Below are 16,155 nucleotides of genomic sequence, written 5' to 3' on the forward strand. Positions count from 1 at the left end.
TTATGAAGTTGTTTTTCTACATTGGCCTATGAAATGACTTACCAGACGCCTTATTTTCTACACTAATTCCATATACAATTCCCTGCATCATAATGATGGCACGAATGTCTAAAATCATCGTGACAAGTCATTTTTCGAAGTTGTTCTAGAGACTTGAAATGGCCAGACGCTGACCATTTCACGTAGACTTCTCCGCCCTCTACAGGGCTTCGGTGCTGCCAGGATTCTTTACAAACTTCAAGGATGTGGAGATGTGGTAAGGCGTCCTGGCCCTCATGTACAGCAGGTTACACTAACGCTATGCGGTCACGCTCTCGGTTCTGCTTCCTAAGCAGAGAGACAAATGTCGCTCTGAGGTTGATTGTAAATTCGGCAAAGGGAAGAAAGTCATAACCAAATGCCCTCAAAGCCTTAGGGGTCCAAGAGAAAGGTAGAGCATGCTGTCCCTAAGATACCAGGAGACATGTTCATGTCTACAGATGTGGCAAATCTCTTTACCCGTGGGTTTCTTCCTTTTAGTTACCTATGGCACTCACTGGCAGGAGGTTTTCTGAAGAAGTAGAGTTAGGAGAGACAGAGAAGGAGTGATTTCTACAGAGAGCCTGGAAACAGCTGGTAATTCCTTCCTCAGAGGCTGGCCCATGGGTGGGCATCTGCCTCAGAATACCACTCTTAGGTATGTCACTACACCCAAAGCTTCGTTTTTGGAAATAATTGATCTGATTTACTTCTAAGAGTTCCAGTACTCCATTAAGTTGTGTGGTCTGTGTTACTGATGCAGGGGAGGCCTTGATGGTAGCAAGCGAAGCAGTCCTGAGAGACAGCTAAACTCCAAGCTGCAGTTCCTTGTGTGCTTAGCATAGAACTCAAGCTTTAGTGAAGTGAATAATTCCTGTTTCTCTGATTCTGTCTGGGGTTTGGGGTGCTGTTGTTTCGTTGTTGTTTCTTTTGTTTTTGTTTTCTGCTGTTTTTTTTTTTATTATCGTTTGCTTTTGCTAAGGTTTATAGGAATAATTGAGTTCTGCTACTAAAGAAACAACTGACAAACTTGGGGGAGAGGTTGGACCAATTGTCTCTCTGACTTTTTGATTTGGGAATGGCCATTCTGCTCCCCTGAGATCCGTAGCCAGTCTTGTGAAATCTTTATCAAACCGACCCTAAACTTGGTAGTTGAAAAGCAGGACAGGCAGCACACTGCTCTGCTGTGCACAGTTACAGCTCCAAGTGTTATTGAAGCAGTCTCTGAGTCAGCTTCCTCTTTGGCACATGGTGAGTAGTTACACGATAGGACAGAGCTTCCACTGTACAACAAGCTCTAGTCAGCCAGGATTGCTTTGTAGCCTGTGTCACAATGCTAGCCAGCTGCTTCAGAAATTGCTCTGTTCATTTCTCAGACTGGCCCTGTTTTCTAGCCTTAGGTCTCTCATGGTACCTACCCAGAGAACACTTACTTATTCATTCATATAAATTCCAGTATGTCCTGGGACCCCTGGTGGCCTAGCTCTGGTGTCCTAGCCCAATAGGAAGCATGCAGTTCGTTCAGGGACTAACTCCTGACTGAGGGGTTCCTAAGTGTCAAGTACCTTGATAGACAGCAGAGACAAGATGACACAGTTATAAATGTGTTCTTTGGGGACTCCTAAGTTTTCTAGGAATGATGGTTAAGAAGCACAACAAATGAAATAATGATATGTGTGGATAGATGCTGGAAAGGAAACAAATGAGAGATTATCCAGGGGATCTCAAACGATGCTTACTTTCAATAAAGCTCAGGCAAGGGAAACAGAGGGTCCAAGGCCTTGATGCTGGACAGACCTGATTGGGAAAGAAATGTAAATGGCATTGCATCCAGGCAGAGGCATTTAGAACCTTCAGCACATTTGTACCTGCTCCAACCAGGGCAGGCAAGCAAGGAGACTGATGTCTTCTTTACTCTCAAGGTCATGAAAGCCCACACCAGGGAACCCTGGGGCTTGGTGGGAAGAGCAGGTGATGTGCGTTTAGATGTGACAATGACTTATGATTTCCTTGGCATGTGACATCTGGGTAACTCATCTTTTGTTTTTAATTTTGTTAGTTAAACAGCCTGGCACCCTGTGCTTGTTGAGAAGACGCAGAGAGCCACATTAGATCCACAAAATCTCATGCCTTTCTCCCAGGGTCACAGACCCATTCAGACCACGAAACAAGATGAAGGGTTGTCAGGAAGAGCCAAACACGATGGCTTTCACAATTTCATAAAATCACATCCACTTCACGCATATGCCACTCGGGCCTGCCATTGGAGACTGTTGCTAAGGACACAGTTGTCAGCCTGACATTCAGATTGGCTCTAGAACATTTGCGGTCTTAAAATCTCTCTATTACTTCTAAATGTTGATTTTTACTCTTGGGCCTCTGAGGGAAATTAGACCGAGCTGTCTTGGCAAAGCATTGTCATTTTTTGGGCTTCTCGATGTTCTTTCAATGAGGACTTTCGTGCCTCTATTCTCTGCCCCACCCGGCTGTAACCTGGTGTCTCAGTGAACAACGTTTCCTTCTACCCCGGTGGGGTGTTTTGCTCTCTTGGCACTCACAGGCTGGTTTGGGTCTCACAGTACTTTTCATCTTGCTGGTGAGCTCAGTTCTCACACGTCTCCCTTCACGTTAGGGAATCCCTGTTCATTGTATGGTCCTGGTAACGAGTGTATTCTTCCAGCCCAAGAAGTTCCTTCTATTGGCAACCATTCCTGAGCATGGTTAGCTGATCAGTTAGAATCCCCTCCTTAACTTTATAGAATCCCAGTCACACTTTACATAAGGATGCTGTGGTCAACACTGGTTAACAGGGATGATGGTGGGCCATTAAGGTTGTAGCCAAACCACTCCAATTGCCTAGTGATGCAGTGTTCCTCATAAGGACATAGCACTGTGTGACACATCATAGACATACCTGTGGCGATCCCTTCATAAACACACGGGCTCCCACAAATATAAAAGCATGGCATACAATGATTGACAAGACGGAATACTTGGTAATAAGTGGCTATATCACTGTTCTTTTTATTTGTTATGATATATTTAGTCAATATTTTTTTTCCGGAGCTGGGGACCGAGCCCAGGGCCTTGTGCTTGCTAGGTTTAGTCAATATTTCAACTGCAATGCTATCAGGTGAAAGTTTCACTTCATCTCATGTTTCCTGGTCTTTTGATTGCATCAAGAAGCCATGCAGTCATCAACTTCTATCCCAGTGGTTCTCAGCCTTCCTAATGCTGAGACCCTTTAATACAGCTCCTCATGTTGTGGTGACCCCCCAACCAAGACTGTTTTCATTGTACCTCATACGTGTAATTTTGCGACTGTTAAGAATCATAATGTAAATGCAAATCAAAACAACCCTGAGATTTCACCTCACACCAGTGAGAATGGCTAAGATCAAAAACTCAGGGGACAACAGATGCTGGCGAGGATGTGGAGAAAGAGGAACACTCCTCCATTGTTGGTGGGATTGCAAACTGGTACAACCATTCTGGAAATCAGTCTGGAGGATCCTCAGAAAATTGGACATTGAACTGCCTGAGGATCCAGCTATACCTCTCTTGGGCATATACCCAAAAGATGCCCCAACATATAAAAAAGACACGTGCTCCACTATGTTCATTGCAGCCTTATTTATAATAGCCAGAAGCTGGAAAGAACCCAGATGCCCTTCAACGGAGGAATGGATACAGAAAATGTGGTACATCTACACAATGGAATATTACTCAGCTATCAAAAACGATGACTTTATGAAATTCGTAGGCAAATGGTTGGAACTGGAAAATATCATCCTGAGTGAGCTAACCCAATCACAGAAAGACATACATGGTATGCACTCATTGATAAGTGGCTGTTAGCCCAAATGCTTGAATTATCCTAGATGCCTAGAACACATGAAACTCAAGACGGATGATCAAAATGTGAATGCTTCACTCCTTCTTTAAAAGGGGAACAAGAATACCTTTGGCAGGGAAGAGAGAGGCAAAGATTAAAACAGAGACTGAAGGAACACCCATTCAGAGCCTGCCCCACAGGTGGCCCATACATATACAGCCACCCAATTAGACAAGATGGATGAAGCAAAGAAATGCAGACCGACAGGAGCCGGATGTAGATCGCTCCTGAGAGACACAGCCAGAATACAGCAAATACAGAGGCGAATGCCAGCAGCAAACCACTGAACCGAGAATAGGACCCCCGTTGAAGGAATCAGAGAAAGAACTGGAAGAGCTTGAAGGGGCTCGAGACCCCATATGTACAACAATGCCAAGCAACCAGAGCTTTCAGGGACTAAGCCACTACCTAAAGACTATACATGGACTGACCCTGGACTCTGACCTCATAGGTAGCAATGAATATCCTAGTAAGAGCACCAGTGGAAGGGGAAGCCCTGGGTCCTGCTAAGACTGAACCCCCAGTGAACTAGACTGGGGGGGGAGGGCGGCAATGGGGGGAGGGTTGGGAGGGGAACACCCATAAGGAAGGGGAGGGGGGAGGGGGATGTTTGCCCGGATACCGGGAAAGGGAATAACACTCGAAATGTATATAAGAAATACTCAAGTTAATAATAAAAAAAAGAATCATAATGTAAATATCTGTGTTTTCTGATGGCCTTAGCTAACCCCTCTGAAAATGTCTTTTGACCTCCAAAAGGGCCATGACCCCACAGGTTAAGAACCACTACGCTAGCATCTAGTCTTATGGAAGTAGTGTATGATGTTTGCATGGTGAGAAATTGTCTAGGCATGTGGACATCCGGTCATCTTGCCATTTAGAGACTCATGGCTGTGCTTACATGCAGCGTCTGCCCAATTTCAGAAGGCAGATGCTTCCTGCCTCCCAAGCGTCCCGCTCAGGTGTCACTCATGGTGGTAAGGAAGACAGGACCTTGCTACATCCATTCCCAAGGGTGCTTCTATATCTGGCCAGCTGCCTTGCTTTGAGAATTTCTCTTTTCTTTTCCTTTCCTATCTTTTCCTTTCCTTTCCTTCCTTTTTTTTTCTTTTTCTTTTTTTGAGAATTTCTCATTCTTAAATCTGTTACCTCACAAGACCAGGCCCTGCTTCCAAACTAATTTGCATCCCTTTCACAATAGATTCTGACATTCTCTGCCCATAACAACAGACAGGTAAGGTGTGGGTTTTGGTGTTTCCATGCTCAGGTTCTCATGTCTAGGAGCTGATTACCAGCTAGAATGTCCAGTCTAGACTCTTAACTATCAGCCACAACAGGCTGTCAGTGTCCTGGCTACCACTACAGCCAAAAGAGCCTTCCAGGATAGCACAGAGATTAATGTTTTTCTTTTCCCGGTCTTCCTTCCTTTTTATCATCACCACCACCACCATCATCATCTTCATCATCTTCAACGGTATCATGTTCGTCATTTGTCTCTGTCTCACACAGAGCAGGAAGATGGTGTTGGAGACAGATGAGTAACAAGTACTGAGAGCTGAGGAAACAGTACTTATGTCTCCTGCCTCCTCAGAAATTGTCTTCCACAAAATATAGGGAAGGAAAATTAAAGTATTATTACTAAATACTTAACCAGTAACACATGTCTCAGGGCCTCCACTAAAAAGATTCCATTAAGAAAGTGGTCTCACCCTTTCACACAGCTAAGCAGACAGAATCCATTTTAGGCATTGCTCAATGAAACAGGGAAGAGGATTTGGTGGCATCATTGTCCCACAGGAGTCATCCAAATGTCATTTCAAGACCAGGATGCCATGTGTGTTAGCTAGTCGTTTTTATCCAAAGAATAGTTGTCTTTAGTTAGTTCTGTACGCAGCAGGTAAGTCTATGACTCTAGAGCCAGGCACCTAAGACATTACCTTCCCACTCTAAACAGGAAGGCCAGCTTCCACTGGCGATGGTTTTCCTCCAGGTCTGTGTTCAGAGTGATGGTTCTGGGTCACAAAACTGGCTGCAGCCTTATTTGGTTTTGTTGAATCTTTTTGAGACAAGACCCTGTCTTGCTCTATAGCTTAGATTGACCGTGAATCCCCAATCCTCCTGCCTCTGCTTCTAAAGGGACTTACAGGTGTGCACCTACTTTAAGTTTACAAAATATTTACAATATGTTTCAAAGAAACAAAGGCATACCTTTTTTTTTTAAGAAAAAGAAATGCCCCAAAGAAGCAAAGGGATGCCTTTCCTCTGCTCTAGAGAATATGATTACGTCTCCCCAACTCTCTGGTGTGCTAGAGAGTGTGAGGTAAGAGGAGGGGAGTGCTGGCAGGATGAGAAATCACTCAGACCGAGCCCTCTATCTCCAAGGGAAGGCAGAGCTGGGAGGCAGCTTTCTTGGCTTTCACATCCACATCCACACTGGATAGATTCTTACTGAATGCCTGAGTTGGTGTCATGGAGCTCGGTAGGCTATCCAGGTTAACTAGTCTAGCTGTAGTACAGACATGCTTTCTCCTTTGGCTTTTTAAAAAAACCAAAACCCAGAGCACACATTCAGTATTGCCTAACAGTAATTATTATAACACCTTTTCATTTGTCAATAACAGAGAAACGCAAAAGTAGAGCTGGAGAGTTGGCTCAGTGGTTAAGAACACTGACTGCTCTTCCAGAGGTTCTGAGTTCAAATCCCAGTAACTACATGGTAGCTCATAACCACCTTTTTTTTTTTTGACCCAATTGGTAAGATATAATTGCCCACTTAAACATACAAAGCCCGGTACCATCCATTCCTTAAGAACATTGATAACAACCTGTAAATATACAGAGCAGAATCTTAACATCACCTGCCATGGCTTCTCCCCTCTCTCTCTCCTGTCTCTCCGCTCACAACCATCTTTAATGGCATCTGATGCCCTCTTCTGGTGTGTATGAAGATAGCTACAGTGTACTCATATACATAAAATAAATAAATCTTAAGAGAAAGAGGGAAAGGAAGGAAGGAAGGAAGGAAGGAAGGAAGGAAGGAAGGAAGGAAGGAAGGAAAACAAAAGTAGAGAATACTTTCAAGGGCCCATCTCCACAGCAGCCTCCAGAATTAGGTAGATTATACACAGAACAAGGAACTTAGACACAGAGATTTTTCACAGTTCAAGGTCACACAACTAAGGTAAAAGCAAACAGCCCAAGTATCCACTCGGTACCAGGCACTCATTTAAGTGAAAATCCTGCCATCACTGGATTCGGATGAAGATGACTCCCTCGGCTTCCCAGGACCAGAGCTGCTGGATGCCTAACTGCTTTCTGTCCTCTCTGGTCCCTCAGGAATATGAGCAGTTTTTCTCAACTGGGGTTTTCACAGCAGAGTAACGGGGGGGATAAAAATGGACCAAAGTCTCTCCAGAGCCTCATGGTTCTAGGCATCCGGAGAGGAAACAGAGACAGAGCGTGTTCTCTAATGCTCCCTCCAAAGGAAAACTACTGGCCACAGGCTGGGACAGTGTCAGCCGACTGTGAAGTTCAAGGTCAAGCAGAGCAAATGACAATGATATATTTCACTGGTGGTAATACAGTTCTTGAAGACAAAGGGAGAAGGGTGGCGGGCAGGGAATGTGGCTTTAAAAAAAACTTATTTGAAAATTTTAACAATCTACACATGGCAGTTTCTACATAGTTCTTAAATGGAAGGACAAATGCCCGTGCCTCCCATACTCTATGCTAAGCTCATGATCCTAAGGTTTGATGGGTACCATCCCATTTCATAATCTCTACAACCCTGTCAGACACCTCCAGTGTCTGCTTCACAGGTCAGAGAATGGAAGTGGAGAAAGGCAACGCACCAGAGACCACGCTGTTGCAGGAGTAGAGCTGGGATTCACGGCAGCAGGCAGTCTGCCTTGCCATTCGTGTTCTACACAAGTGTCCTGTCCCTGGAGTCATGTGATGAGGGATTCAAGTGTCAAGGAGCTCTGAGATGGCTAAAACCTGGGCTTCTCTGGCTCCTAGAAGTTGTGAGGATTGAATGAACCCTTGGTACAAATCTTGACCTTTAAACCTGGGTGGTAAATAATGAAACTTCTGTGGTGAACTTGGAGAGCAGCTTTGGCAAGGCGGATCAGGGGTGTGGGGATGTGGGGGGACACGATGAGCAGATTGAATGCAGGAGATCTGTGAGGTATTCCAGAGGGAATGTGCTTTTGCAAATGTCCTATGATGAGTGGATAAGCATCCCTCACTGGTAAGGCCTGGACTCACCTGGGAGGAACGGTAGTCATCTACTTACTACATTGTTTCAAATTTCCTTCCTGGCAGCCTTCCTGAGCCATCCTCTGAGAGAGCTCAGAGACACAGCGCTCATGACCATGAGCTGACAAGGGTTTGGCATGTGCCTTGGAGCAACAGACCCTGAGTCTGAGCACAGTTCTATAGCAGTTGGCTACATATCTTAGTTTTCTCAAACGTTAGTGATTAATAGAAGCACTGAGGCTGAAGAGTGAGGTAGCAAGCCACACCAAGACTTCAGAATGGTGCCAGGGATTCACTCAGGACTAAGCAGGGGTTAGCACCTGACGCTCTCCCTTGCACTAAGTCGGAAAGGCCACTTCTAGATGCTTTCCAGAGAGTGTTTGCACACCCTACACACACACACACACACACACACACACACACACACACACACACACACACACCCCTCTACAAACACCCCAGCATCAGAAAATGGGCTTTGTTTTAGGTAAGAGTCTACAGGTCCTTCACTTAAAACAGGTGCAAGTTGCCGACCCAGACTTCCTGGTGACCGGGCAAGGTCACAGCTGGGCAACTGTCGCACCTTGGTAGAACCACATCTAGTTCTTCTTAGGGATCCTTTAGTCGGACTCCCTGCTTTTCATCGGGTCACCTAGCCCCTTCCTCATTCTACTCAGGAAGATAAAGCCTTGGGATGTCTGTTCCTCATTATCCTAGGACACAGGCTTCCCTGGTTCTGGATGTGACGACGGGTCAGGCAGGGGCACTTGTCCTCTACCAACACTCCTCCAGAGTCCAGCACTTTGATATCACTCAGCCACAGGGACATTTCTGGTCTGCTCCCTGCTGTAGGGCATCCTGTAGAGGAACAAGGAGGCATCCGCAGGCCAGGGCATACATAGCTGCCAGCTCATTGAGAGGCTCAGGCCCTGACTAGAACAGAAGGGTGGAGCCTTCCTTTGGTACTGAAAGGATCCTTCTGAGTCTAGATGAGGTGCATGAAGGAGGCCAGAGGTCAGGAGTGAGTGCTGCCCTTATATGCACCCCCATCTGCACTGACTGAGGGTCCTCGGTGGCTGACTGGATTTAGAATCACCTGCACAGCTCTGTGAATCGCTGTGGCCGACCTGGAAGACGAAGCAAGAAACAACCAGTAACACAAAAGCATCCAGTCTGATTATCCCAGCATTATGCTCGGGAGGAAAATGAAACCCTCAGGACACGAGACAGAGGTAGAAGGATCTCAGGGCAACTCTGTAGTGGCAAAGGAGCCAGGATCAGCCAGCACACGGGATAAGGGTCATGGTAAGTGTGCTGTGTGCTTAGAATACAGAAGACGCTGCAGCTGTTGCCTCTGCTTTTCTAGACACACATTCTATGACTCATTCCGAAATGGAAGAGAAAAAGGGACTCTCACACGAACGAGTACACGTAGTTATGGTTTTGTAATAGTAATAAGGTAAACACACACACACACACACACACACACACTCGCGCGCACACACACGCATGCACACACACGCACATATTTGCTTTGTGTGAGCATCAAGAATGCTATTGAAGATTATTCATGAAACACTAATGGGTTAGTCCACAGCTGTATATTTGAGTCATTCTTTTTTCTCCTGGAAAGCATCACTTAAGCACATCTACAGTCGTGATATAGGAGGAGAATGATAAGCATAAAATTGTCCATGTGAAAACATCCAGGCATCTATTTGCACATCTGCACAAGTGGCCATGCCCTATGCATGTCTTGACTTGGTTTCCCAAACACAGGCAGCTGCCAGGCAGTGTATGGACGCTGTCCAGGGAGGTTCAGCAGCTTCCTTTCTGTGACGAGTGTGGCAGAGGAAGGAGCAGGCTGCAGCAGTCACTAAGTGAATGGGGACCTTTCCCTAACATCTTAGGGTTGAGCTTCTCTACTCCCTCCTCAATCTTAATACTAAATACCTAGCTAGCTGGCCTCAGATGCCTATTCATTCAGCTTTTTCAATAATCGTTTTAAGATTTTCATTGAATTGTCTCATTTCATTTATCCAAGGACAAGATGACATCCCAGAATCCACCTGTCACATACTTTAAAGTTTGCTGATTTTCCTTTGACTACCAACATACCACTCAGAGAGGAGTTTAACCACATGGGTTCACTCATCCCATATCTCTGTCCTGGCAGTGTCTACAACAGCTTCCTAGCTGTGGTTTCCTCATCCTTTTGAACTTTGACCTGCTGCTAGGATTCTTCACTTCTGTCAAGAAATACCTTCTCAACCCTGCCCATGTAGTCAAGCTTCCTCATTTCCCCTCCTCCTCCTCCTCTCCCTCCTCCTTCTCCTCCTCCTCTTTCTCCTCCTCCTTCCCCTCCTCCTCCTCCTCCTCCTCCTCCTCCTCTTTCTCCTCTTCTTCTTCTTCTTCTTCTTCTTCTTCTTCTTCTTCTTCTTCTTCTTCTTCTTCTTCTTCTTCTTCTTCTTCTTCTTCTTCTTCTTCTTGTCTTTAACTGAGTTCCCACTTGAGCCCAGTGGTGCAAAGGGTGAGACAAGCATCGTTAGATTTTACAAGAAACCTGCCATGTAAGCTTTACTTGGCTGAATGGAAGTCAAGTGGCCTTTTCTAGATCCAAGTGTCACAACCTGAAGCCAAATTTGTCACCAGTTCTGACCCAGGTTCATGTGACTCCAGCACCTCACCTACAGTCCAGCCTTGGCCAGCAATCAAAAGAGCATTGCTCTCATGAGTTCAGGACTTAGGTGTGCCCCACGTCACTCCAAGAGCCCAGAAACACTTTTTCCACAACCATGCCAAGAACCAGGATTGTCACCTTGGAGCACGTAACTCTTCGCTGACTCCCAGAACATTTGAAGTTTGTTCTCTTCCCTTCTTCAGGCTTCTACAGAAATGCCTAGGATTCCAGACATTTCTGTGCACACTCTGCTCTGACATTAGGCACTCGGTGTGCCTGCCAAGCCTAGCTTGGAACACTGCACTGGCCCTGCCTTTCTTGGAGGTCTTTCTTTCTTTCTCTTCTCATCCTCTATCCTTCTGTATGGGGTGACGTAAAAGAGGGGGAGGAGAGGAGGAGGAGGGATTGATTGTCTATATCTCTGACCAGGAGAGGCTGTTTCCCTAATGTAGAACAGCTTTAATACTCTTGGTTTGAAAAGTATGCTTTTTATAGCATTTGGGTAGAATTTTGAAACTCTAAGCCAGGAAAAATTTATGTGGGGGGGGGGGGCACTGTATAAGAACCTAGCTTGACTAAGCCTGATTAAGGCATTGGGCTTGTGTTCATTTGCTCTCTACAGCAAAGAAGGAAAGCCACAGTGAACAGGCTTAGGCAGAGTGCTAAAGGGGCTGTGTGTGATTTTTTTTTTTTTATTTTTCTGTTCCAGTTGGCAAACTGGGTCTCAGATTCCCAGCTTTCCCTTTGGTTCTGTAACAGGACGAACTACCCCACTCCTGAAGCTGCTGTTCCCTCTGCGTGCCCTGGAGATGGGACTGTGTGTGCCTTTCTGCTGAATCAGAGTTATTTCTGCCCCTGCTGTTCACCACCTCCATCTGCCTGGGCTTCACCAGGCTAGAAGACAGATGAAAGGCAGAAGTAGTGGGGAACCACATGTCAGCTGCCAACAGAGTCACCCCCAAACAGAGGATGTACTGGATGTTTTCCAGCACAGAAATTCCCATGATGCCAGTCTTGTAGGCAAGCAGAAATGACTATGGGTTTCTAGCTGTAAGACAGCAAACGGGTCCAATTACCTCACGTGACAGGATGCAAGGTCAACCCTAATGGGCACCCCGGCCTTCTCTGTCTGACTCAGCAAGTAAGAAGTCATAAGCCAAAGACATAGAGACCTTTTCTAACTCCATTTGTAAAGAGGCATGGCGTCCTTTCAGAATTATCTTTCAAGAGAATGGGTAACTAAAGGCCACCCTGTCCTCTGAACAGCTGTAACCAAGTGGGATGTCATCTTCTCTGATGACGCAGGGATTCATATGACCTCCAATAGTCACCTTCAAGGTTCGCTCTGTTGGGGGGACCTGGCTCAACAGACAAGAACTCCCAGAATGCCAGACACAGATACCACATGTGACCTCAAGGAAGACAAGTGGATCCTCCTCTGCACTTCCTCTGACAGAGATGGGAACTTGGGGCCTCTGGTATTAGACTAAGTCAGCTCTGTTCTATCTCTGACCCCCTCCATACCTTCTCATTCCAAACCCTGATCCCTACTTCCTGGCTTTGCCTCTGATACTTTTTTTTTTTAAAGAGAGATTGCCAAGGTCCCCCGCCCATGCTCTGACACCATGATTTTGCCACAAAGCTGTGAATAGCTTAGCTCACAGACATGATTGGCTCTACGTACTGAGGCTTTGGATAAGGTGCCTCCCAGTGTGAATGGCAGGCAAGGCCTCAGCAGCCAACAGTGGGCAGTCTCTTTGCCACCTCTGATGCCATGTTCTCTATGAAAGGACAGACTAGAAGGGCACAGATGGGACAGGAAGTGAGAAATGTCCACTGGGAAAGCAGCCTCGCAGGAAGTATACAGTTTATCTAACAGGACGGTGTCCTGAGTGTACTGACTGCCCAGAGAGCACGGTGCTGGTCATATTACCTGGCCATGGTTTTGGAAGGTTCGGAGAACACTGAGGATGAAGGGTGCTTTGGTTTGTGGGCCGGTGCTGCTTTTCATACATTCAAAGTAGAACTTCCAGGCATGGACTTCACATACAAGGGTAGGCTGACAACGACCATTCCCCAAGAACCAAGCAAGTATGTAAGGGGTGGGCTGCCACTTAGCCATATGAAGCCATTTTTCATTTTCCTTCTAGAGATGGGGCTTTATGTAGCTCATTCTCAGTGTACCAATCCTTGCAAGAGTGAATCTCTGGCAGTAGCATTAACCAGTTAAATGGAACCCAGCCCATCAGGAACCAGTTTTGCTCTTTCGGAGAGCCTCAAAACAACTTAAAATTTCCAGCTAGCTCATGCCAAGTCATCAGGCACCTCTTTTGATGCAACTGAGAAAAAACACTGCCAGACACGGACCCGAGTGGATTGGTCTCTGCAAATCAGTAGAGAATAAACTGTAACTTCTAAACTTACCTCAAGTTTAGGGTCAAAATCCCACATTTAGTTTTTTTTCCACAGAATTTCTCAATTCACTATGTAACAGAGGCATTGCAAGCTAAGGTTTTGGGTTCTCTGGTTGAGTTGCCAGTGCTCACGACCAGGGAAAAACGTAATTCCAGGCAAGGGCAACCATATTGCTACATTACACTCCCATTTCTCTCTGGTTCAGTTTCCCAGTAAGTGTTTTCTGTGTGGTTGGGGGTCCCATATGCTAAGGCTCACCATAATTGGGTCTAGTACTGTCCTTCTTTAGAGAAATCAAGCATTTTGAGCATCCTACTGACCTTGAAGCTGGAGGAGTCTGTCGTGTCCAGATCCTGCTGCGTGCACACAGCCAAGAAGTGTAACAGGAGCCTCTGGGGATGAGCCTAGAAAAGGCTACTCTGCTGGGCGGGGCTGAAGAGTCCTTCTCGACCAATCACACATAAGACCTCCAGCCACACAGGCTCCCCCAGCTGTGTCCTTGAAGGCCAGCCCCTGGCTCTTCTACCACTAGACCAGGTGTCCTTTCTAGAACCTGCCATTTCTACGAAACGTTTGCCTCTCCCTTGAACAGGCAGACCTTGACTTGGCTTGCCAGCCTGGTCTGTAGACAATTGTTGCTCTGAGAGGGAGTTCCGTCCTGTAGCTCACCTGATGGGGGGCAGTCCTAGCTTGGGGTTCAAGGGCCAGCAGAGGAAACCACTGCTAGGAAACATTTCTCTTGGAGGGGAAAGGGCATTAGCCCTGGAGAATAAAGACTGAGAGGAAGTCTCAGGTGATCTATTTCCAGCTGTTAGAAAGAGAACCAGAAGCAACCAGGAAGGCCTCCTCACAGCTTGTTGTCTGGGACTTGGGTTCAGGGACAATCAATGAACATCACTCTCATGTTCAAGATCAGGATATCTGAACTAGACTCTCCACTTTTATTCACACTGGCTTACATGACTAGCACACGGCCCAGCAGATCATGTCCCTGCTAAAAATAGCTTCCCAGGACGTCCGCCAACAAAGGTGCCTATGAATAGTAACAGACCACCCGGGTTTTGGACAGCAGCCCTGCCATTTCAAAGGAGCTTGCCTTGGCTTCTCCTGGCTATCACGTACCCAACTTCTGCAGCCATACAGCATCACCAGCTCACCCCTTTCTCTCCCTTCTTAGGGCACAGCCATATTCAGAGAGTTGCTGGACAGTGGGGAAGGGGACAAGAGTCTTGGTCTCCTAGGTAGGTCAGCGTTCTTCTTAGTCAAAGTGTCCCTAAACTTGACCCACAGCAAAGGTCCTTTTTTTCAGTCTTTGCATACCATGCAGATTGGGAGGGGACAGGGGGAGGTATGTGTATGCAGTCTTTCATGTTATTTTCTCCAGTGTGTGCTTAAGAGTCAACCACTGTGTGTCAGTTACAGCCTAGTCAACTTGTGCACTTGCTGTCTGCTAAGACATGGCTTACACCGATCAGGAAGTTGTTCTTTTATCAAATGCACTCCCTGTAAATGTGTGATATACTCAGATATTTTCTAGACTTTTCTGTTGTGTCATTAAAACTGTCCCATTGGAGCCAGCCACAATGACTTCATGATCCTCCAGAATCTCAGACCCAATTGGCACACTCTCTCATCTTGGATCACAGTTCCTGGGCCCCAGTGGCCTTCTCTGGTACCACAAGTATGAAGCTGTGGACGTGGGACATAACGGGCTGAACTTTGTAGCTGGCTCGGGGCAGTGGGGAAGTGGAAGCTTAGTTCTCCTCAAAATAGCCCGTGTACACATATTTGTTTCAAAGTCAGTTCCAGTGACCTGACACAGCCTGGCTCTCAGATCCAGAATACCACAAGGTTTTGGGGAGGGTGGCATAGATTTTTAAAGAATGGCATATATATATATATATATGTATATGTATATATATGTGTGTGTATATGTATATGTGTGTGTGTGCGTGTGAATGTATATATACTTCCATTTATTTCCCCTTAATTTTTGACAATCAACATTTAGGAATCCCTCTATACTCCTACCTTCATAGCTCATATTTACAAATTACATTTATATTTTAATGAGTAGGGTCAGAAGTTGTGGGACTTGCTGAGAAAGTAAGTTTCTGTTCCTGTCTAAGCTTGTGATAAAGAGGCTGTAATGGACAAGAAACCTCTACAAGGGATGTACAGCGGCCATTATTACAAGTTTCTGAATACTCATCTCACACAGTTTCTGTTGAATTCCTTCTATCCCATTCTCATCCAAGGCAGCTCCTTCAAGCTCCTGCCGGTGTGGCTGTGTGGCTAGCTTTAGAACAGAAGAGAGTGTCCAACTGCTATGTCACTTGCTTTAAGGGAATTCTCTTCTGGACTTCCTTCCTTTGCTGATCCTGACTCTATCTGGCATGTGGGTAGAGCAGGTTCCAGATGGGGCCATGCAGACATGAACATTGGCTTGTGAGGTGGCCAGGCAGGAAGAGGTGAGAAACCTGCCTGGCCCTGTGTCCCTTCAACCTGCTTGGTCCAGATCACAACTATAGAAGAGTTAAGGGACCTCTATGTGTAGTGTGTCCCTGAACTCAACCGCTGTACCCTGATCCAACTCTAGATGTCAGGAGAACTTCTGTGTTTTTTCACATATATTAGACAATGTAAGTGCTGTAGTCATTCTAGAAATGGACAAAAGTCTAAATTTGGGGGTGGGCAGGAGTGGGTGAAAGTCTGCTAGAGAGGCAGAGAAAGCATCCAGCTGACCTTCCTCCTCACCCCACATCCCAGAATGAATGCCCCTGTCTCACCACCTCAAAAAAACTCCTTCAAACCAAATGACCCTCGTTTCTACTTCCTATCTGTCCTCCCAACTCCCTCTTACTCTCTGGCTTTTTTCTTAATTATCCTG

At 46.1% G+C, this 16,155-nt stretch overlaps 1 protein-coding gene across 1 annotated transcript in view; it reads right to left on the minus strand.

Annotated features, from left to right (window-relative positions):
- The window catches only part of Ckmt2 (creatine kinase, mitochondrial 2), a 30,465-nt gene extending 16,819 nt beyond the window's left edge, over nt 1-13,646 (minus strand). Inside the window, 1 exon segment of the mRNA NM_001127652.2 lies at nt 13,586-13,646. The gene's annotated coding sequence lies outside the window, so the exon portion shown is untranslated.
- Between the last annotated feature and the right edge of the window lie 2,509 nt (nt 13,647-16,155).

This window comes from Rattus norvegicus, chromosome 2 (assembly GCF_021556685.1).
Source record: "Rattus norvegicus strain SHRSP/BbbUtx chromosome 2, alternate assembly SHRSP_T2T, whole genome shotgun sequence".
Classification (NCBI taxonomy): Eukaryota; Metazoa; Chordata; class Mammalia; order Rodentia; family Muridae; genus Rattus; species Rattus norvegicus.